Below are 25,916 nucleotides of genomic sequence, written 5' to 3'. Positions count from 1 at the left end.
CCCAACGTATGAGAAAAGTAGAGGCAAAGTATAAGGTAGTACTATCGGTAATAGACTTTACATTCAGAATTTAATGAAACTTGGCATAGTTGTGCATTATTATATCATAATTAACCAGTTTAATTTTTAGGGGCCTTCAGAGAACTGAAAATCTGAACGTTCAGTTTTGTGAAATGAAATTAAATCTGTGATTTCTCATATGAATCAATGTTAAAATTTCTTTTTTTCAGTTCTCTAAAGGCCCCTAAAAATTTAACTGGTTAATTATGATATAATAATGAAACTATGCCAAGTTTCATTAAATTCTGAATGTAAAGTCTATTACCGATAGTACTACCTTAATGGTAGCAATTTTGAACTTGATGTACCCATAAAAAATAATCAAGATTTTGAGAGTTTAATAAAATTTGGACATTTTCAAAATAGTAGATTTAGTTTTCGTATGCGTAAAGGTCTGCTCAACCATTTCGATTTGAATGGCTAAGTATGAAAGTAAAGAATACAACAGTTTATGTCTAAATACTGTTTAAATTATGAAATTTCTAGACAAAAAATTTTTGTTTTTCCCACTCTAGATTAAAAATTTCTGTTTTGAACTCCCTTGGGCTAAAAGCTGGGTAACATGCTCTCAACGGATTTTGCACACTCAATCCATTCTGGCGCCATCTATTTCTATACGTCTATATCAATTTATATATTTAATATTTTTATTAATTAAAAATATCAAACAGCATATAATTAGTATTATTTTTGATTGAATGGTGAAATTCCGACATAGTTTTGTTTTCTATTATTTGTCAGTTATTTTATGCTAGAAGTGCGTATTTTAGCCACAAAGCAGTGATAATTCTATAAATAACCACCAACATTAGTTTAGAGAAAAGTTACAACTGCTTACTGATTTTGTATAAATAAATATAAATATAAAATTTTATGCAATTTTTTTAAGGGGGTACCCCTTTGAAAAAATCGGAAAAAAAAATTTTTGTTTTGGAATTTGATGAAACTCGGTTTATGGGGTAATTTTTATCCAAAAATTATAAAAATCAGGTTAATTTAATGATTGAATGCAGAGTTTCTGAAATATCGCAATATTTTGATCGATTTTAGTCCATATCTCAAAAACTATTCGACCAGTCATCAAATGCACCCGATTTTTGTACTTTTTGGGTCAAAATTACCTTATATACTAAGTTTTATCAAAATTGAAGATTACAAAATTTTTTCGATTTTTTGTAATTTTTTTTATGGGTACACCCCTTTGAAAAAATCGAGAAAAACGCAAAGAAAAATTTATTTTGGAATTTGGTGAAACTCAGTGGATGGGAATTTTGATCCAAAAAGTATAAAACTAAGGTTAATTTAATGATTGGGCCAATAGAAAGTAACAATGTCAGCGAGTATCATGGGCAAAACTTCATTTTCAAAAAATTTAGAAAAATATAAATCCATAAAATTGTGAACAAAAGGTAGGATAAGTTAGGGCTATCATGTGATAGTCTTTGTTTTAAAAAGCGGCCGAGTATCTGCTAATCTGACTTTTGCTCCCTAGATGTGTAATTCTTACTATTAAGTTAGGGTTAATAAAATTGATGCGTGTCTAACACAACATTATTGATATTAAAATAAATTCCATCAAAATATTAAAATATTTTAAATCAACAAAATAGGTTAATTTGATTATTCGCTCCGTGCGTGAGTTTCGTTTCCATGGTAACGATACACTACTTTAATTATAGAATTGTATGGATGCATATATAATTGTATGGATTGCATTTAAGACTTACATTGAAAATTTAATATTATTGTCTCACAAATTTAAATAAATAATTATGATAATTTACATTTGAAAAATAATATTTGTTCAATTTGATTTCTTATTTTCACAATTTTTAATGCATTAAGTTTAATTAATTCGTGTTTTTCAATAATTTTAATTTGACATTTCTATTACATTAACATGTAAAGAACTGCAAATTAGTAATAACAGCCCCCTTTAACGCCAAGCCCCCTTTTTCACTGAAAGCGCTGGCATCGATTTTATTGTCCCTACCATGACTACGCACACAACGAATACCCTGTATGATAATTAAAAGTGACATAGATACCCAAATATTATCAAACAATAAAACGAAAAAGATATTTTTATGATTTAATATTTTTTTATAAAAACATTTCTATTTACCGTTATCATTATTTATATCAATCTTATTACATTATCTGTTGTTCGTGCTTCCAAATGTAAACAGGAACTTCCTTTTTCATGGATAAAATATATTTGCGTGCCAATTTAACCTTAGTACGTAAATAATACATTTCATATTTCTTTCTTTTGAAATATTATGATTTATAACTACAAAAATTAAATTTCATTTCCTTTTATTTTTTTTTTCATTTATCCATGCAATTATTGATTTTAGTAAACGATATGAAAATTTACTTGACCTGGAAATTTATTTACACAATACATGGGGATAAGCTTTGTTTTTATTGCTTATTGCGTTGCACATATTAGAAATTAATGTAACTGAAGTTTCAACTAGTTATTAACTGAAAATTATAAAAAAAAAATGTAGGCCGCCGTCCACCGATTTTATCAAAAAATGATTCTTTATAATGTACTGAATAAAAAAGTATTAGGTCATTTTCCAATTCAAAGGGCCCAACACCCCCCCGGGGCACTTTGAAAATTTTTTACATATACATAACTGAATAATGGTCGCCGCCGTCCACCGATTTTTTCAAAAAATGATTCTTTATAATGTACTGAATAAAAAAGTATAAGGTCATTTTTGAATTCAAAGGGCCCAACACCCTCTCAGGGCACTTTGAAAATTTTTAACATATACATAACTGACCCTTAATGACTTCCGCCGTCCACCGATTTTTTCAAAAAATGATTCTTTATAATGTACTGAATAAAAAAGTATTAGGTCATTTTTGAATTCAAAGGGCCCAACACCCTCTCAGGGCACTTTGAAAATTTTTAACATATACATAACTGACCCTTAATGACTTCCGCCGTCCACCGATTTTTTCAAAAAATGATTCTTTATAATGTACTGAATAAAAAAGTATTAGGTCATTTTTGAATTCAAAGGGCCCAACACCTTCTCAGGGCACTTTGAAAATTTTTAACATATACATAACTGACCCTTAATGACTTCCGCCGTCCACCGATTTTTTCAAAAAATGATTCTTTATAATGTACTGAATAAAAAAGTATTAGGTCATTTTTGAATTCAAAGGGCCCAACACCCTCTCAGGGCACTTTGAAAATTTTTAACATATACATAACTGACCCTTATTCACTTCCGCCGTCCACCGATTTTATCAAAAAAAGATTCTTTATAATGTTCTGAATAAAAAAATATTAGATCATTTTCCAATTCAATGGAAGAAATGCACTTTAAAAATTGTTTACATATACATTGCTGAATCTTATTTTTATCCGCTGTCTATAAATAATGCCAAAAAAGGATTCCTTTTAACGCCCTGAAGAATTAACTAGCGCGGCAATTTTCGATTTAGAGGGCCCATCATCCCCGTGGTTCGCTTTGAAATTTTATTTTTTTAAATGAAGTTTTAACTTAAAAATTCTTAATTAAAATTTCGAAAATGATATAATACTATTTTAATATTACTAATAATTAGTAATAACTACTAATAAATAGTTATAACGCTTAAAATATTTTAGTAGTTCGTTTTTAATGACCAAGAGATATATGTTTTTTCATTTTTAATAAACATTCTGTATAGTGGGTTCGTACATGCTACCTGTATATAATACACATCATATTAAGTTTTAAGAAGAGTTTTAAGAAACAGTATATTAATTATTTAAGATACTGTTTCAATTTTAAAGTTTAGTCGCTGGATTCGTCATGTAACTTTTATTTGATTAACGTGAATATTAAATTAATAATAATTTTTCCAGTAAATTATTAAGAACAGTAAGTAAAACTCATACTACGAACAAATACAAAATTTTGATTTCTCTTTTTTGAATTCGTAATACTAAATTTCTTACCTTGTAATAAAATTTTCCTGATTTTCATTCATTCATTCCTTGTAATAAAATTTTCACTGATTTTTCACTCATTTCACTTTAATCACTTTCAACATTTAAGAAACAATGCTTTTCACAGATTTTACAAATTCACTTAAAAAAAACACTCTGAATTAATTCAAAAACTACATATTCCATTTATTAAAACTCAGAATTAATTCATAAACTACATATTCCACTAATTAAAACTCTGAATTAATTCAAAAACTTAAAAAATCTTCACCCACTAAACACTGAATTAATAACATAACTAATTCATTATAAAAATTTTAACTACTGAATATCGAAAATACATATTAAAATGAATTAAAGAAGAAACACATTTATCAAAGAGAGCAAAAGATATTCAAAAAAACAATACTTCTATTCTTCTGTCCATCCACAGTACAGGTTCTATAAAAAATGTCATGAACCTGCAGAAACTTGATTAAAATTTACAATAATAAATCTAAATATCGTTGAGTGTTCATACAATTAAACATATGGACTGAAGGATAGGACTATTGTTTTTTTGAATATCTTTGACTCTCTTTCATAAATGTGTTTCTTCTTTAATTCATTTTAATATGTATTTTCGATATTCAGTAGTTAAAATTTTTATAATGAATTAGTTATGTTATTAATTCAGTGTGTAGTGGGTGAAGATTTTTTAAGTTTTTGAATTAATTCAGAGTTTTAATTAGTGGAATATGTAGTTTATGAATTAATTCAGAGTTTTAATAAATGGAATATGTAGTTTTTGAATTAATTCAGAGTGTTTTTTTTAAGTGAATTTGTAAAATCTGTGAAAAGCATTGTTTCTTAAATGTTGAAAGTGATTAAAGTGAAATGAGTGAAAAATCAGTGAAAATTTTATTACAAGGAATGAATGAATGAAAATCAGGAAAATTTTATTACAAGGTAAGAAATTTAGTATTACGAATTCAAAAAAGAGAAATCAAAATTTTGTATTTGTTCGTAGTATGAGTTTTACTTACTGTTCTTAATAATTTACTGGAAAAATTATTATTAATTTAATATTCACGTTAATCAAATAAAAGTTACATGACGAATCCAGCGACTAAACTTTAAAATTGAAACAGTATCTTAAATAATTAATATACTGTTTCTTAAAACTCTTCTTAAAACTTAATATGATGTGTATTATATACAGGTAGCATGTACGAACCCACTATACAGAATGTTTATTAAAAATGAAAAAACATATATCTCTTGGTCATTAAAAACGAACTACTAAAATATTTTAAGCGTTATAACTATTTATTAGTAGTTATTACTAATTATTAGTAATATTAAAATAGTATTATATCATTTTCGAAATTTTAATTAAGAATTTTTAAGTTAAAACTTCATTTAAAAAAATAAAATTTCAAAGCGAACCACGGGGATGATGGGCCCTCTAAATCGAAAATTGCCGCGCTAGTTAATTCTTCAGGGCGTTAAAAGGAATCCTTTTTTGGCATTATTTATAGACAGCGGATAAAAATAAGGTTCAGCAATGTATATGTAAACAATTTTTAAAGTGCATTTCTTCCATTGAATTGGAAAATGATCTAATATTTTTTTATTCAGAACATTATAAAGAATCTTTTTTTGATAAAATCGGTGGACGGCGGAAGTGAATAAGGGTCAGTTATGTATATGTAAAAAATTTTCAAAGTGTCCTGAGAGGGTGTTGGGCCCTTTGAATTCAAAAATGACCTAATACTTTTTTATTCAGTACATTATATAGAATCATTTTTTGAAAAAATCGGTGGACGGCGGAAGTGAATAAGGGTCAGTTGTGTATATGTAAAAAATTTTCAAAGTGTCCTGAGAGGGTGTTGGGCCCTTTGAATTCAAAAATGACCTAATTTTTTTTTATTCAGTACATTATAAAGAATCATTTTTTGAAAAAATCGGTGGACGGCGGAAGTGAATAAGGGTCAGTTATGTATATGTAAAAAATTTTCAAAGTACCCTGAGAGGGTGTTGGGCCCTTTGAATTCAAAAATGATCTAATACTTTTTTATTTAGTACATTATAAAGAATCATTTTTTGAAAAAATCGGTGGACGGCGGAAGTCATTAAGGGTCAGTTATGTATATGTTAAAAATTTTCAAAGTGCCCTAAGAAGGTGTTGGGCCCTTTGAATTCAAAAATGACCTACTCCTTTTTTATTCAGTACATTATAAAGAATCATTTTTTGAAAAAATCGGTGGACGGCGGAAGTCATTAAGGGTCAGTTATGTATATGTTAAAAATTTTCAAAGTGCCCTGAGAGGGTGTTGGGCCCTTTGAATTCAAAAATGACCTAATACTTTTTTATTCAGTACATTATAAAGAATCATTTTTTGAAAAAATCGGTGGACGGCGGAAGTCATTAAGGGTCAGTTATGTATATGTTAAAAATTTTCAAAGTGCCCTGAGAAGGTGTTGGGCCCTTTGAATTCAAAAATGACCTAATCCTTTTTTATTCAGTACATTATAAAGAATCATTTTTTGAAAAAATCGGTGGACGGCGGAAGTCATTAAGGGTCAGTTATGTATATGTTAAAAATTTTCAAAGTGCCCTGAGAGGGTGTTGGGCCCTTTGAATTCAAAAATGACCTAATACTTTTTTATTCAGCACATTATGAAGAATCATTTTTTGAAAAAATCGGTGGACGGCGGCGACCATTATTCAGTTATGTATATGTAAAAAATTTGCAAAGTGCCCTGGGGGGGTGTTGGGCCCTTTGAATTGGAAAATGACCTAATACTTTTTTATTCAGTACATTATAAAGAATCATTTTTTGATAAAATCGGTGGACGGCGGCCTACATTTTTTTTTTATAATTTTCAGTTAATAACTAGTTGAAACTTCAGTTACATAGAAATTAAATTACATTTTTATGTTGTAGTCGTGTGAGGCAGTTAAATCGATTTTTATCGTAATCTAATGTTATTAGTCTACAGGGTGATACAAGTTATAACGGCAGAACTTGATGAAATTGGAGATGATATTGAAGTGAGACTTAGCGAAAGCTAGTCTTACAAGTGATAGCTAGCGAAAAACTGACATCACAGCTGAAAAGAATGACCCAAAAATAGTGGGTTTCAAAAAAAATTCCAATAAGATCCGATCAAATTTGCCTGTGTTATCAAAAAAATTGAATTTTTTAACTTCATGACGTCATCAAAATCCAAAAAATTTAATTTTGCACTATCTTTCCCAAATTTTACCCAATTTTGATAAAACAAATATGGAATCCTACTAAATTTGGGTCATACTTTTCAAATTTGTGGTCAAAATTAACCTTGCTATAATAGATTTCAAGAATTTGGAGTCCTGGTCCCGAAATTAAGCCCATAAATGATAGCTAGCAAAAAACTAACATCAAAACTGAGAAGTTCGAGCCAAAATTAGTGGGTTTCAAAAAAAATTCCAATAAAATCGGATCAAATATGCCTCTGTTATCAAAAAAATTGAATTTTTTAACTTCATGACGTCATCAAAATCCAAAAAATTTAATTTTGCTCTATCTTTCCCAAATTTTACCCAATTTTGATAACCCAAGTATGGAATCCTACTAAATTTAGGTCATACTTTTCAAATTAACCTAGGTCTAATAGGTTTCAAGAATGTGGCGTCTTGGTCCCGGAATTAAGCACATAAGTGAAATTCCAATAAGATTTTGATAAACCAAGTATGTAATCCTACTTGAATATTTGAAAAAAAACGCAGTTCCTAGGACGCGTAGCAACTATTTTTTAAGGTAATTATTTTTTTTTTAAATTTAAAAAAAAAAAAATGTTTAAAAAATCTCCGTATTGTAAGTTTTACACTTGAATTTGAATACTGAAATATTTTTAATTTTAAAATAATTTGAATTGAACAAAGTAAATTATTTGGAATAAATCCAAGTATAACAGTGTAAACCAAACGAATCATTTAACTCAATCAATCCATTATTTGTCTCTTTAAATTTGTATTTTATTTGATTCGTAACATTTAAAAAAATTTACGCATTGATTCCTTTAATCTATCCAAAGAACCAACAAATCAAACAGTCAATAAAAGTTTATTTTTAAACATTGTATTTTAAAAGATAAAAAAAAGCAAATATATTTGCTAAGGAAAGATTGCATCATTTGACACTAGAGGAACTTAAACAGACAAAATTTGTTGTTAATGTTATTTATAAAGAGTATATTTTACACCCTCTAAAATCTCAGATTTTAAGTACCAAAAATAACTTTCAAAGTGATTAAAATAAACATTTGCCATCTTTTAAAACTGTGTAATATACAATGTGTTTCTGATTAGAGAAAAGTTACTTGAAACTTTGTGAGTGGCTTACTTTTGGAGAGCCTACCAAACTACAAACTTCCTCGGAAAGTAGGTATAAATCTACTTCCTCTTTTATAAATTTTTACTTGCAAAATTCAGTTGGCAATATTTACGATAAGTAAATACAGGCTTTAGGATGGTAGAATTCGATAATACTACAAGTATAAAACTTTTAAGATATTTTCAGCGTGGTATTTGCAATTCCTATGCTAAAACTATGGTAAAACTCATTTTTCGACAGATTAAACGAATTTTTTTTAACAGGCTAAGAATAGGGATAGTAAACTTTCAGAAATTTTGACCGTTTAAAAAACGAGATAAGTTTCCAATTTTGACAATTTACGTCAAACTTAATACCTCAAATAAAAAAATTTTTCCCTTTCAATCATTCTACTTTTATTCTCAATTCTATCGAGAGAATTTTTGAATATCGTAAAAAATAGCTGGACGGACAGTGAGTTTTACATGCTTTGACCCCCGAAATTGCGAACTTTACAGCTGATTATCTAACGATCTAAACGACAAAAAATCTACAACTTCGGGATGTCACAGCTAACATTATTCATGAAACTGTGAAAAAAAAATAGGTCAAATCTGTCGACAGGTGGTTTCATGCTGGAAATACCGTCACTTGAAAATGTAGCAAAAATTTGTTCTCTAAAATTAAATCAAAGGTAAATTGAACTTTTTACAGTAAACACGATGTATTTTCTGATGATCTTGAACTAGTAATATTATTGTTGACAGTGTAAACAGTTCCACATAATAAATTTCACTGAAAAGTTCATTACACACTAACATTTGGTTTCTATTTTAAAACTATGATCGTTATGATCGTTAATGTTTACAAAAATTTTGTTCTTTGATTATATTAAAGTATTATCTTCATTATTACAAATTGAAATTATTCATCGAAATTCCTTTGGTTTTTGAGGCCGGCATTTATTTAACTAATAAAATTATAATTTTGATATTAAATAAACATTAAAAAAGCAGATTTTAAATTAAACTTAATTTAAATGTTTTTCCTTTTTACTTTCTTGTAAAGGAATTATTTGTAATCACAAAACAGTATTGGGATAATAAAAATTATACTAGTTCCGGTGTATCCTCGTTGGCACGAGAGGTGGTCTCAAATGCACATTTCACCTGAGCATATTATTCCCATAGCAAGATGTTTCGTAATTTACCGAATCAAGGAATGGCTTCGACAAGCCCATTTTGATTATTGGGCCTTTGTGCATTCCAGTGTGTTCGTCTGGAACTTACTAGAGTACAGTTGAGAAGGGTGGCGGTACTCTTTACAGGACACTGTCGATTGAACTACCACCTTCAAAACATGGGATCTCTGATGATTCCACTTGTAGTTGTTATTTGCACCTGCAAAAATCTACAGGGAGTCAGATCTAGAATTTTCGGATACGAAACCTTGGATCATTCCTGAAAGAGATCCCGGTAGAGAAGCTTTGGGCTTTCTGCGTGGCGTCTGGCCTTGACAGAATCCTATAGCTTCATCTGATTAAAATAGCATCTCCTACCTTCCCGCTTTGGGGTAACAGGTTGTTCTGAAGGAGAGCATGTCCTCTTGGTCTAGATTCTAGGTATTCATTTGCGGTACCCCTCTTATGTTTTATTATTGTTAGTTCCAGTGTATCGTCTGTACGATCGTCTATATTTAGAATTCGTGCACGTGTATGCAGAAAGTTGTAATTTTTTATTCAAAACTTGCTAGTTTTGAACCTCACCTTTTGTAGCTTCTTGTATTCAGTGATATCGAAAATACTTGATTTAAAGAATTAGTAGAAGTATCCATCAACCGTAAACATTATTACACGAAAATAGCAAATTTGAACACGGTGTATATTTGTTCATACCAGATAAAAATTTTGAAATTTGTGTTTTTTGTTATTTCTTTAAAATTGGAAAGTATTATTTTATTACTTTCTTCAAAAACAAACAATTTTAATCAATGTCCATTAAAAAATTGACCATTGTTTTTGTTCTTATTGATTACACTTTAAAAAAATAGAATTTAATGAATCAATGCAGTGTATCAAATTAAAAATAAAAGTAAGAAATAATTTTATTTTATGTATGGATTATTATCATTGGAGCGTTAAAAGAAATTTATAATTACTGAAGCACGATCGGATCAAGATCGGGTTAATTTAATGATTGGATGCAGAGTTTCTGAGATATCGCAATATGTATTTGGATCGATTTTAGTCCGTATCTCAAAAACTATTCGACCAGTCAATAAATGCACCCGATTTTTGTACTTTTTGGGTCAAAATTACCTAATATACCGAGTTTTATCGAATTTGGAGATAAAAAAATATATTTTGAACCAAAAGAATTTTAGTGTTACATAAAATATAATTATCAATCAATTATACTTTAAAATAAAAAAAGTCTAAATCAAAATATAATATTTAACAACAATTATTTAATATTTTGTAATCGTAGGTATATATGTTTGTTGTTGATTGTTATTAATTAAATATGAACAATAGAAAAATAAACTTAATTAATTTTATAAGGTATTATATTATATACATTATAATTTATTTATAATAAATAATATAGGAAATGTAAGTTTGTTACATTGTTATTTTATAGTTTATAGTTAAGTTTGTTTGGCGTAGCAAATAATAATACAAAACTACAATTTAAGCAAATAATAATTATTGTTTTCTTGTTGTGTTGTGTTTTGTTGCTGTTGGTTGATATATTATAACGGTGTTTAACTTTAACGATATTCATAATTAATTTTCAATAATGTTTGTCTGTCAATTTGATACAAGTTGATATATAATCAACGAGTATAACTAAAAGACTGACACATATTACGAATCTGACTTCCTTATGGCCAGAGTTCCCTGATAGAATGTTTGAACGGTTGATATAAGATTTTTTCAGTAATTTTAACTCTTTCCGATAATTTTCGTAATCTATCGCATTTAGAAAGATGGTGTATCAGGGACACAAAGCGCGCTATAGTTGCCAGATCACACATTCAAAAGTTTCGTTTATAGGTTTTTATGTTTAAAAAACAAAATTCTAATTACTTAGGTAAAATGTCATGTCACTATTTGATAGACGTGTTATTGGACTTAATACTTAGACATCATATGTATACATATACAAATTATACACGTATAGCGCTGCTCATTGGACCTATGTTCCTTATCGCACTGTATCGTTTTGATTTGCTTGCTAATTAGGAGGTAAAAGTGTATAAAAAACGACACCAAAAACAGACCATTTTAACCTAGGCCACCTATGGAAACTAAAAATTTTTAATAATTTACTTATTTATAATTTTTATAAAAATATTTCGAAAGTAAGTTATCAGCACTTTAAGATAATAGAGATAATTTAAAATATGTACATGGAAATTTTATGTTATTATAATAAATATCCTGATCAAACCAAATGTCATTTCATTTTGAGTTGACTACTAAATCATAAGTATGTCTTTTTTAAACTAATATTACAATTAATTCATACAGTAAAAAAGTAAGAGTAGCTATAAAATTTAATTCTAATAAAAAAAGTATTGACTTCGAAAATTAATACCTTAAATTTTCCGGAAAATATCTTCTAAATAAAAAAGTAAGCGCTACACTTATAATGTACGAAGATACGAAAGGAACATAGTTCATATAGGGTGTCCCAGTTATGGTTAACTAATCCAATATCGATCGATGACTCCAATATCGATATATCGATGTTCGATATAACGAAATGGAACTTAAAACCGATATTTTTTAAACAATATCGATATATGAGAACTCTTAAATATCGATATTTTGCCATTCGTAGTTAAATAAGCAAACAATACATGCGAACTACTTATGATTAATTTCATTTAAGTCAATAGACTGAATTTTATTTCGGTAACTCACCTGAAACAAAGAAAAATAAGTTATGAAATATGAATACATTATTAATCAATTCCAAATTCAAAATTATTAGTAGAAAATGCAACAAATTTCAAGAAAATATTACTGGCATGAGAGTAAAATTTCCGATCGTTTGATGAATTCCTAATAGAAAGTGAAATCATAGCTTAAATGGAAAAGATTATTTATAATTAAAGGTTCGTTGTTTAAATGTGGGGTTCATATTTTTTTAAGAACCTTTATAAGAGACAGTTCCTCTAAGAAGAACTAAAACTAAGTGATTCGATTTTTCATTGGTTGTTTCAGCTTATTACAAAAGATTCTTATATGACAATGACTTGTGTTTGAAGTATTATATTTTTTGAAAATTCTATGAAATATTCAAGAACCTAAAATGGAAACTTATTATTCTGATTGATTGACTTTATACATCCGTTTCCGTTTTTGCTAATTTTGGTATCAATACAAACTTACATTGTGTATAATCAGAATTTTTATGATAATATGCAATTGAAAAAATTTAAAAATACTTTTTTTTACCTTATGATAATTATTTTTATGGAAATTACTTTTTAATTTCATCAATTCATAAAAAATATTTCATTACATATCACAATCTATAATCGTCACTCCTTTTTCACCTCTCTAATTTAAATTGCGAATCAACGAACTTTTGCTAAACAAGATTAACCTATATTATTATGATAAAACAATATTTTAAAATAAATATATAATGCCTTCAAAAACTTTATAATTAGCAAATAAAATTGTTGAAATATTTTCTATAAATAAAATACTAAGTAATTGATTGTTTGAATAGATTTTATATGGAATATCATAAATAAATTCATCAATTGGCAATAATGTATTGATTATTTATTGATATTTATATTAGAATAAGTATTTTTAGTTCAAACAGAAAATAATTTTATCAGTTCCTAGTATTTAAATACGATATTATTTATTTTCTAAATACTATTACGATTTATTTATGATCAAAGAAATTATTTTAATATAGTTTTCAAAATTCTTCATGTTAGACTGACTCAATTTACTTACTATTGGATTATTATTTTAGATATACCACTAGTTTGATTTACATCTAGGCATATAAATATCACGAGTATGACAGAGACATGAGTTAAGCAATGCATCTAAGTAAGAGGTATTATAGATGTTATATGAAATGTGACTTGTATCGTACTTCGATGTCTTTTAAGCTATTGTACAGTTCTTTTGTTGTGTGCCTGCATAGGGTCAACACATGTATATAATACCTCTCACTTAGATACATTACTTAACGCATGTATTCTGTCATACGCATTATATTTATATGTCTAGATGTAAATCGAACTAGCGGTATTCGTTGTGTGCGTAGTCATGGTAGGGACAATAAAATCGATGCCAGCGCTTCCAGTGAAAAATTTTGGAGTTAAAGGGGGCTGTTATGACTAATTTGCAATTCTTTACATGTTAATGTTATAGAAATGTCAAATTAAAATTATTGAAAAACACGAATTAATTAAACTTAATGCATTAATAGGTTGGCTGATAAGTCCCCGGTCTGACACATAGATGGCGTCGCTAGTATTAAATGCATATTATTTTTATATAGTACCAACCTTCAAATGATTCGTGTCAAAATTTGACGTCTGTAAGTCAATTAGTTTGTGAGATAGAGCGTCTTTTGTGAAGCAACTTTTGTTATTGTGAAAAAAATGGAAAAAAAGGAATTTCGTGTTTTGATAAAATACTGTTTTCTGAAGGGAAAAAATACAGTGGAAGCAAAAACTTGGCTTGATAATGAGTTTCCGGACTCTGTATTTTTTCCCTTCAGAAAACAGTATTTTATCAAAACACGAAATTCCATTTTTTCCATTTTTTTCACAATAACAAAAGTTGCTTCACAAAAGACGCTCTATCTCACAAACTAATTGACTTACAGACGTCAAATTTTGACACGAATCATTTGAAGGTTGGTACTATATAAAAATAATATGCATTTAATACTAGCGACGCCATCTATGTGTCAGACCGGGGACTTATCAGCCAACCTGTTAAAAATTGTGAAAATAAGAAATCAAATTGCACAAATATTATTTTTCAAATGTAAATTATCATAATTATTTATTTAAATTTGTGAGACAATAATATTAAATCTTCAATGTAAGTCTTAAATGCAATCCATACAATTCTATAATTAAAAGTAGTGTATCGTTACCATGGAAACGAAACTCACGCACGGAGCGAATACTGAATCAAATATTTTTTACTGTTTGTTCCCGGTCATCTTTTCTTAAACTTGGTAAAATTGTTCTAATAAGTTCATATATTTTCTTATAAAAAAATTATAATCAGTCAAAATCTTTCATTCTGAATTCATTATCCAAGTTTTTAACAATCCAGATTCATTACCAAATTCAACGAGATTATCTGGGTGTTTTATTTGATAACTTTTGTCGGTAAATCCGATATGGTTGTTAAAATTATCTATTCTTGATCTGATTTTTTAATTAAATAAATTATATCAAATTAACATAAAATATATGAACAAAATCGTATTTATTAGAAATAAATATGGATATATCTCTCTAAAAAATTGCAAATCACTTCTGAATTTATTACAATCAGCATATTTATCACTTTTTTAGGAAAATATATTTGAATTTAAAATGACTGAATAACATGTATTTAGACTGAGGACATACTGTGTGTTCATGTTGAACTTCACACATGACCATATAAAATATAAATAAAACAAGTGAAAACAAACAATTGACTGAGTTAATTGTTGAAATACCATGCATAGTCTGTGTTGATTTCTTTATCACATTACACATACAAAAATGTGACACATAACTGTTAATTAATCAGGTATAGTACATATTATAAAATTTCCGCCTAATTGGCGCCCTCACGGGTAAACAGTGATGTTTACGAAAAAATGTTTCATACAAAAGTTGTTTAATTTTTGATAAGGAACATTTTTTATATTTAAACTTTTGTTCTATCTCTAACGGTTTACAAGATGGGTCCTACGGACCCAAGACCCAATTGACCTATGATGCTCATTTACGAACTTGACCTCACTTTTTACGTCCTTAGTACGCTGTAAAAATTTCAGCTCGATATCTTTTTTCGTTTTTGAGTTATCGTGTCCACAGACGGACGAACAACCGGAAATGGACTAATTAGGTGATTTTATGACAAAATTTTTTTCCTAGCATCATTATTTTTAAGCGTTACAAACTTGGGACTAAACTTAATATACTATGTATATTTCATATATACATGGTATAAAAATAGATAAATGGTGACGCTCCAATCAACCATTAACAAATAATCCTTTAATGTTTGTATGGAGGGACCGTTAATTCTTATTTTATATGAATTTAACAGCTGTCGAATACTTAAAGTCTGTTCTAAAACTTACTAATTTTATTTCATGGTTTCGATTAATTAAACGATAAATGATTTATGTCTGCAGCGGATTCATGCTTCAAATATATTTCAATTATTATTGAAAAGCTTGAATAAAACGTAATTTGAAAGGTATAAGCATTCTTAAGGGTTATTTAAAAAATACTTAAGACGTTTGTCCAAGGATGTACAACATTTAAGAAATTATTAACGACAACTAGGAAATATTTTGGGAGACGTAAACATCTGAACATCAAAACGAGCCGCATCTAAAACCTCTAAAAAGGCTATTATTAGGAACTAGCTGGGCCCCGAGGTGTTACCCGAGATTAAAAATGATTTTGAGTTTTTATCGTTACTGTGTAAAATCAAACCTTCTAGAGAAAAATGCGCTAAAAATCTATTTCACGAACTTTTACAAAACCCTTTAAAAACACGGTTCCTGTATGGTATCCTATATGTCGATCCTTCGGTTTATGAAAAATTTATCCCACAGGAACCATATATTTACCGAGTTAAAAAGTAGCCTATGTGCTATTCCAGGCTATATATATAGCTATCCAAATTTCATCCAGCTTCGTTCAGTCGTAATTGAGTACCAAAAAGTGTCAGACATCTCTTTTGTAGAAGGTTCATTTACTACAAAAATATGTGTTGAGATTTGCTGTACATTCAATAAATGGCAAGATAAGAATTTTTTCATAATGTTTTGAGGTAAAAAAGAAAGCTTTGATGAAGGAGACCTTCCTATTAAAATTAATATCTCATATTTGGAGATAATTTTCTAGAGGTGCATAGCAACTATTTTTCCGGTATCGAAAGTAAAAGAAAATAATCGATTGTTTTGACCTTACCAAGTATAGATGCAGATGCACCCCTCTGAATGTAGTCCTGGCTCTGAATGTAATTTTTACCTCTTAAATAATCAAAACGAAACCCCAATTTGTTGATCCGACATTTCTATTCACAATCTCTTTTTCAATGAATAAACTAACAGGAATAATAAAAATTAAATTTTAAAGTCGTGTAGGAGTTCTGAGTATAATTTTATGTATTGTGTTAATCATGGGTGGTCGATAACATCTTTTTTTCTCAAACGTAAAGGTATTTTTTTAAATGTTTTTAGATGTAATAATACACTACCATGTTGGAGAGCTCACCTATGAATACATTTAAACTTTACCTTTGTAACGTTTGATATGCCTTGGACAAAATAATATCTATAAAATTTTATTTAAATCCATTCTCTATAAAGTCTCTATAAATGTATGGTGAGTGACAAAGAAACTAATTAACACAAGTGTGAATATGGCTTTAGAAGTCAGATCATTAGCTTTCTGTGTCTGTAAAATATTCTGATTTCGAGTCATAAAAGCACATTTTTCTTTTAAAATATTAAAATTAAAAATCGCAATTTTTAAACTGTATATCATGTGACCTAAAACGTGGGCAAGCCTTGCTGTCATGTCATATCGGTATGAGCCATAGACCATCAATTAGTTCAGTGTAGACAGCTACGTATGATATATCCATAGATAATAAGTATTTATATTTATTATAATCAGATGTCTATGAATATATCTGCCAAATTTATTTGTGTTATTTCGTGTAATGATACCGATATTACGTCATCAAATTGGATGCCCGCGTTTTTGACAGTTTAAAAAAGGTTTAAAATTTAATTTTAGTTTTTGGCAAGAAAGCATGTGTATTTTTCCGAAATAAATTTTTGGTGGCTTTTTATTAGCAAAATCAACAATTTGAATTACTTTTTCAAAAATAGTAGAACACCCCATTGTAAATGGTATTTTTCCAAACCAAAGTTTACTAAAATTTCAAACAGGCCCTTACTGGGGTTTTGTGTACACCAAAAGGTTTACTCAGAGTTCTTTTCGGAATATACAGAACCCCTGTCAATGCTAGCACTATTTATTTTACCAATTTCAAAAAATAAAAAAACATAAATAATAAAAATTAATCACTCAAACAGTTAGTTTTCAGTCTATCTAAATTACTTCACTTTAATAACGCCTACAGGGTTATTGTAAAAGTAGGTGTTGTCTTTATAAGTACACAAGTGGTTCTTTAACTTGCTGCTACTCGTTTATTTATATTATATATACCGTGCGTTTGAGAAGCATCTAGGGATAGAACTTTATGTCTGTAGTATGACTGAATACAGAATACATTCGTTTAGTAATGCATCTAAAAGAGTAAGGACTACAGATACGATAAACAGATACGATAGGTCAAGCTGTTGTATGCGTCCAGAGAGTGGGAGATTTGTTGCATACAATTTTTTTGTCAATCATCAGTGCTACTGACTTATCGTATCTGTTTATCGTATCTGTAGTCCTTACTCTTTTAGATGCATTACTAAACGAATGTATTCTGTATTCAGTCATACTACAGACATAAAGTTCTATCCCTAGATGCTTCTCAAACGCACGGTATAACAAATGAAATTGTTTTAATTAACTTGTTATAAGAAACAGAGCAGGTTCTGGAGGTAGTGGCTAGTATGCAAAATATAAAAAACGACATTTGATTACGGATATCTGAGACTCTCAGAAAACAAAAACCCATTTTGTTAGATTGAAAATTTTCAAAGCTTGTCAGATGGAAAATTCTCTCACCACTTTTCAGGCGATTACAATAACATATTTCTTCTAATAGAGAATTTATTTTTTTAATATTTTTAATTCATTGTTTACACCGTTATTACATAGTAAAAAATATAAATACTGTTTAAAAATGCTGTAATTAAGTGTAAATAATATTTAAAAAAGAGAATAATTTTGAGATGTTTAAACGCAGTCCTTTTAGCGCTCTTTGTTGATGACGGATTAATATGTGAGCTGTCCGTTGGTGACAGTACAATGTACTGTTGTTTACTACAGAAATAAAGTAAAAAATCATTCGATTTTTTTAATAGTAATTGTAAACGACCGATTGTAATCTTTATAGTTGTTATTTACGTAGAAATCGTAAATAACAACTAACTTGATATGAAATTTAATCAAATAGGTTTAGATTAAAATCGTAAATCAATTGATTTAACAATAATGTAAGTACCTTAGAAAGCCCTCAAGATATTACTTAAACGATATCAAACTTTTATGCTTTTGTAATTTGTGTTGTATTTAATTTATAGAAACTTAGAATATAATAAATTTATTGTTATTCATTGAATTTCGTTCAATAACATCAAATAAAAATAATGCAACACAAATCAAACTCCCCCTAGAGTAAATATTATGATCTAAAATTAAGTTAAATATACATTAAATTGGGAATTATTTAAGCATTACTTTCATTTTTTTTTCAACAATACATTTAAACGCTTTATTTATTTAATAAAAATAATTATTAGAGCTGGGTAATATGTTAGAATAAGGGTAGATATTTAACACAATTACCAGTACTTGTTTTTCAAATGAATTCACGATAATATTGAAACAATTCCACTGATTTATATATACAGTCTGCCTCAAAAGTCCAAGCCATTTACATTTCGAAAAAGGCGCAGAACTTTTAAATTATATTTTATCATAACAGTAGCAGATACTTGCCCGCTTTGTTGGGCAATTTCTCCTTTTTAAAACAAAGCTATAACGTTATAGCCTTCACTTATCTTCCCTTTTGTTCACAATTTTATTTTGACCATGATAGTCGCTGGCATTGTAAGTTTCTATAGGTCCAGTCATTAAATTAACCTGATTTTTATACTTTTTGGATCAAAATTCCCATCCACTGAGTTTCACCAAATTCCAAATAAAATTTTTGTTTGCGTTTTTCTCATTTTTTTCAGAGGGGTGTACCCCTTAAAAAAATTGCAAAAAATAAAAAAATTTTGGTTATCTCTAATTTCGATAAAGCTCAGTATATAAGATAATTTTGACCCAAAAAGTACAAAAATCGGGTGCATTTGTTCCCTGGTCGAATAGTTTTTGAGATATGGACTAAAATCGATCAAAATATTGCGATATTTCAGAAATTCTGCATTCAATCATTAAATTAACCTGATTTTTATAATTTTTGGATAAAAATTACCCCATAAACCGAGTTTCATCAAATTCCAAAACAAATTTTTTTTTTCTGATTTTCTCGATTTTTTCAAAGGGGTACCCTTAAAAAAATTGCAAAAAATCGAAAAATTTTTTTCATCTCCAATTTCGATAAAACTCAGTATATAAGGTAATTTTGACCCAAAAAGTTCAAAAATCGGGTGCATTTGTTGACTGGTCGAATAGTTTTGGAGATACGGATTCAAATCGATCCAAATATTGCGATATCTCAAAAACTCTGCATCCAATCATTAAATTAACTCGATTTTTATACTTTTTGGGCCAAAATTACCCCATACACTGAGTTTCATCAAATTCGAAAACCAAATTTATTTTCCGATTTTCTCGATTTTTTCAAAGGGAAAAAACCCCCTTAAAAAAACTGCAAAAAAATCCAAAAATTCTTTTTATCTCCAATTTCGATAAAACTCAGTTTATAAGGTAATTTTGACCCAAAAAGTTCAAAAATCGGGTGCATTTGTTGACTGGTCGAATAGTTTTTGAGATACGGACTCAAATCGAACCAAATATTGCGATATCACAGAAACTCTGCATCCAATTATTAAATTAACCTGAACTCCATTACAAAGCCGCCCCAGTCCCCATGAGGGGGCTGCGTGAACCGTAGTGCCGTTAAATGATCCTAATTTTAACCACCTTGAACTCATAAAATTTCAGCCTTTTTATCTTGGAACCTTTCGAAAGTAATTTAAAGTTTGCGAAACTTTTTCCCATCACTGTAGAGTACGTAGGCTTACAGGAGAAAAGTATAATAAATAAACTTTAAACCCTATGAAGCGTTTTTTAGTAAATGCAGCAAAAAAAAGATCTATATATCACAATTATAGATTCTTTAACAGTGACATTTTATTTTTTAACCGCATAACTAGTAAATATTATTCTAAATATTAACAATAATCATTTGTATTTTAATATTTATGTATGTAATAAAATACATTACTTTAATTTTTTTTAAATTATTTGAATGGATATCATGCTGGGAAAAAATACATAAACATTATTAGATCCATAACTATGGGTAGGTAGGTATGTATGTATATGTATGGGGGTTCTGAATTGCATACTACTTATTGTTAAACGTTTATTTAACAAATTTAAAGTGGTTCTTCAACAAATTATTTTAACGTTTGGGGTTACTCAATAATAATTCAAATATTATTATAATGTAACCTATCATGACTGACGATATAATTTATCCGTAACATATTTTTATGTAACTACTAGAGTGATACCCACCCGCTTCGCTGGGTTTAAAAGTAAAGATAAGTAAAAATTGCTCTCGCTTATCCCCTTTCTATAACACTCAAAATAATGATAAGGATTGTTTTATACAGGTAAAATATATGTATGGTTTTCTAATTTTTTAAATGTATAATAGTAATTATTCATTGAGTATATCGGAAAAGATGGCCGTGAAAAATTTTATATTGACTATTTTTACAGAAATCTGTAATTTTTAAGGTAATGTCAAATGACTACTTTTACAGAAATCTGTAATTTATGGAAATGTCAAATTAAATTAATTTTTTTTATTAAGGTAGTACCAGCATGAAATCACTTTTCGACAGATTTGGCCGAATTTTTTTTCTCGGGTTTATAATAGCTTTATTTATGAATTCCTAAAATTTCATAATTTTTGACCGTTTAGATCGCGAGATATTTAAAGACAAAGTTCGCGATTTTGAGGGTCATGTCCCATTTAAAGCATGTAAAATGTCCGGTCTCTCCAACTATTTTTTATGATATTATTATATATTGAAGAAAAAGTAGAAAAAAATGTTTATACAATACAATTCTAAAAAAAAAATTTAGAAATTAATTTTCACTTTCGAGATATTAATTTTGACGTAAATTGATCGAAATTGGGACGTTGGCATAATTATTTCCCATTTTAAACGGTCAAAATTTCTGAAACTTTGGGAATTAATAGTAAGCATTATTAAATTCTTAAATTTAATTTTTCGTTAAATTCTGTCGAAAAAAAAATTGTACCATTGCTTTAACATAGAAACTGCAAATACCATGCTGGAACATCGTTAATGTTTACAAAATATATATTATGTGTTATTCTGAAGTATGAGCTATATTGCTGTACAGTTTCATTAAAAACCATTTCCTAGTTTTAGCGTGAAAGCGTAACAAACAAACAAACTTACTTTCGCATGTATAATATATAGAGATTTGTTTTTTAAGATGTTTGGACCAAATCTATCTTAGTTCAAATTAGATACTAAGTAGCTGAGTGGAATATAGCGTAACCTACTTTAAACGTTTGTCTATTTAAACATAGGTTGAGGATTCGAATCCGCCCGCGGTAGTTGAGCAATTATAATTAATGGGGCGGTAAAATTTATCACACTGTCTTCGCTTGGATAAGAACGAAGTAACGGACTCCACTCACATCATTAATTCCATTGTATACGGATGTAATTTAATAAAGATTAAAAAATAATGATGCGGGTGGTCTCTGTTATAAACGTATGGGAGGCTAAACACTATTATCATTATCTTGGTTGATAAAATTATTCTATATCTGCCTTGATTTTCGAAATATCGATAGCTGAATTCAATTAAAGAAAATTTTGAAAATTACGCCAGATATCGAAAAGTTTTATTCTTACTTTTCGTCTTATATCGCCAAGTTATAACAATTCACTAAAAATACATATTTTTTTATTTTTTTTTTTTACCTGAAATTTCTTAGTCATGCATGCTCATACATCCTTAAGTAACCAAATGTCTAATTTGCTTGGACTATAATTAATAACTTAATATAAAAGAATTTTATTTAGTGAAACAGATAATTACAATCATAACACCATATACTTTTGCATTGCTTGTGTTAATTAACACCAATAAATAAAGATACCTACAGTTCAATCAAGTCAACACAATTATTGTGAGACGATACTCATATTTGGTTTCACACATGGAGTTCGGCTTAGGCTACATTATACCCACCGAACAAAAAAGAAAAAAATTTACAAAAAATTTACAAAAAAAAAAACAAAAAAACAAAATGTCAGTAAAATATTTAAAATTTATTTAAAATTAAAATACAATTTTTTTTTCATTACAAATCATAAAAATAAAAAAATGGCCGAAAGTGGATACCCGGATGGCCAGGCACACGACGCACAAACAGAGAATCGCACGCAGCATCGCAGGCGGTAAACACGGCGCGAAAGGTCGTGATTGGATCACGGCGGCACCAGGCACTAATAAAACAAAAAAACAATGAGTCAACAAATGACCTGATGGTTTCTTGATGAAAAAAGATACTTACTTTTAACCTTTGCTTCGAGCAGGTGAGGAGCTCGGAATATATTCATTCGTGGTGGATTAAAATTAATCAATCTACGACGATCATTAAACAAATAAAATAAAATCGAACATAAATTAAAACTGGACCAACATCGTGTTATAGTTAATGAATCGACAACGAATGATTAAATAGGAACAATAAAACAAAAACAAATTAAAATAAAAACGATAAATATTCACGTGGAGTACCTGCTGATACAAGTTTCGAGTGGACGACCGCATGGTTATTTCATCTTTTGTTGTTTGGAAATTCAACATCGCCCATCAGCGGCAACACCACCGCATGCAGGCCGATTCGATCAACACAAATTATGGAAGAAAATCTGGTATACCTCGAGGATCACCCAGTGAATCCGCTGTGTGCTGCTGCGAATCTCTCCTGGCCGTCCGGTTGTTCAACCCCGGTTCCATTCATGAATGACTATGTAAGTTGTATTTATCTTTTTCCTCTTTATCAATTAATTTGCCGGCCAAAGGACATAATCTAAAATAAATGGGAAAAGTGACGTTAATAAAAGGTTGGAGGTTTTAACAAACATTTTAAATTTAGGAAATAATATTAGTTAAGTTTTTTTTTAATTACCGTGTGTGGTGATTCCTGGTGCATCCATTAATCAAGCCGTCGAGTGGCCCTTGTCACATTGGTGCTGGCCAATAGCCGCCTATTAACGACAAGGGACAGCCACTCTCCATTTCGCGGCACCAGGTGGTGGTGAAGACGATCTAATTGATTCGAAGATCCATACATCTCGCCCGTACTGTAACGGCAAACGGCCCCTGACCGAATGTGTACATGAATATATATTTCCATTGATGGAAAAATAATATAATAATATATCCGTATGCACCTTTACCTTTAAAAGAAGCTCACCAGGAATCATCATTGTCAATATTAGTATTAAGTTATGTTGTCCTAAAACAAATATTAAATTTTTTTTTAATTTTATTAAATACAAAAACCTAGGTTATGTATCTACTCATTCACATGTCAAATAAATTATGCTAAATTTACCATTGTTTTGCAATATACGTTTGATAAAACCGAAAGAAATGTAATTGTGAATAGTAGAAACGTTTTACAAAATTTTACAAAAAAAGAAATTGAATAAACAGAATATTGAAATTTAATTGAGATTACTTACGTTTGTTCAAATCCATATGGTCACTTAAGTCGCCCAAACAGTAGGGCCAACCTCACACAACTAATATAAGTTTAGTGATTTCCATTTGAAATTGCGCGCCATATCCCGTCCGATCCAAAGACTTCCACTGCGACATCTTATATATATTCGTTTCTCTAACTAAATTGAGAATCGTTTTAATTGTTCATGAATTTGATGTTACATTTTTGGCAACACTTTTATAAATCATAAATAATTAAAATCAAGTTCATGAACATTGAACATACACACACTTACCACTTTATAAACAAGTTTAAATAATTTAAATTATATTTTATTACTATCATACTATATTAAAAAATTTTACCATATTAAAAAATTTTATCATAAAATGTCACAAAAAGAAATGGAAAAAAAATGTGTTTGTACGTACCCCACAGAGAAAACTCATCAATATTGACCTCCAAAATATCAATTTACTGTTATAAGTAAATTTATAATAAAAAAATTTATTTTATCATTAATACTGGAGTAAATCTAAGCAAAAAAAGGCTGTTATATGGATTAAAAGTTCGAGCAGCGAAACTTTGGGGTTTTTCTTTTCACATCAAAATAAGTATTTTTTGAAATTTTTTACTTTCCCGGAGTGGTGCAACATGTTTAAAAAACAAAATGGCGTCAAAAATGCAATTTTTTTCAGAAATTTTATCATTTTTATTTTATATTCGCAAAAGGAGACATCGGTGCATATCCAAATTTGGTAGGTTTGTAGTCAATGTTAAGAACTACTCCTCATAATTTTTTGGTGGGGTTTCGTCCCTTCCCCTCCCAGTTATATATATATGTATACATACATATGGTAAAACAGTTCATTTGACTATAACTTGAAAAATATTCAATTGATTTTAATGAAACTAATATCAATAGTAGGTTTTATTACTTACAACTTTCGGTTAAAATTTTAGCGAAATCCGTTAAATAGTTCGGCCAAAATTTCCAATTTAGGGAATTGTTTAAAATGGCTGCCATTTTATGCCATTTTGTCCTACGAGGTTAAATTTTTTTTTAAATTGTAGCATTTTTTATTATCTTTCGAATTTATAATAAGTGGCTTACCCGTAAAATGACTCCTTGATCCATATTTTTGCGAAAAACGGAAAATTTAACACTTTCTGGAAATAATTGTTTGAGGGGTGTATGGACTGGCTTTGGGGGGTGTTTTTTGCTTTGACATGAGAAAACTATTTTTAAAAGAGGTCTATATGGTTTAAAGCAAAATTTTTTAGTTTTAACCCCCGCGCTGTAAGGGGGAAGGGGTGTATGAAATAAATGTATCTTAAAAGATTTTAAAAAGAGGTCAAAATAGTTTAAAATGCTAAAGTAACCCAAAATTTTAGATGTTTTAATTAATATAGCACTTTTTACAACATCCAATCCTTCCCATCCCGCTTTCGTATTTTTTGCAAATTCAAAATTTTTATGACGTATAAAGGGGTTTTGGGGGTCGCTGATCACGATTTTTTGGCCCAAATAAGTACACCCCCTAAAAATATTACAATTGTTTTTGATAATCTATTGCAAAATTCGAGATCAGCGACCCCAAAAACCCCTTTATACGTCATAAAAATTTTGAATTTGCAAAAAATACGAAAGCGGGATGGGAAGGATTGGATGTTG

General features: G+C 28.9%; 1 protein-coding gene and 1 long non-coding RNA gene across 5 annotated transcripts in view; both read right to left on the bottom strand.

Annotated features, from left to right (window-relative positions):
• Positions 1-25,916, bottom strand: part of LOC123294668 (formin-like protein) — a 116,843-nt gene that overhangs the window by 49,237 nt on the left and 41,690 nt on the right. The gene's annotated exons all lie outside the window — the stretch shown is intronic.
• Positions 22,848-23,890, bottom strand: LOC123294669. The gene is made up of 3 exons (XR_006535109.1): positions 23,702-23,890; positions 23,308-23,602; positions 22,848-23,012 (listed from the first exon to the last, which is right to left on the bottom strand). It is a non-coding gene; the product is annotated as an uncharacterized LOC123294669 (long non-coding RNA).

The sequence above is a fragment of the Chrysoperla carnea genome, chromosome 3 (genome assembly GCF_905475395.1).
Source record: "Chrysoperla carnea chromosome 3, inChrCarn1.1, whole genome shotgun sequence".
Classification (NCBI taxonomy): Eukaryota; Metazoa; Arthropoda; class Insecta; order Neuroptera; family Chrysopidae; genus Chrysoperla; species Chrysoperla carnea.
Note: the sequence above shows the minus strand (reverse complement) of the source record. Positions and strands in the feature narration are given on the sequence as shown.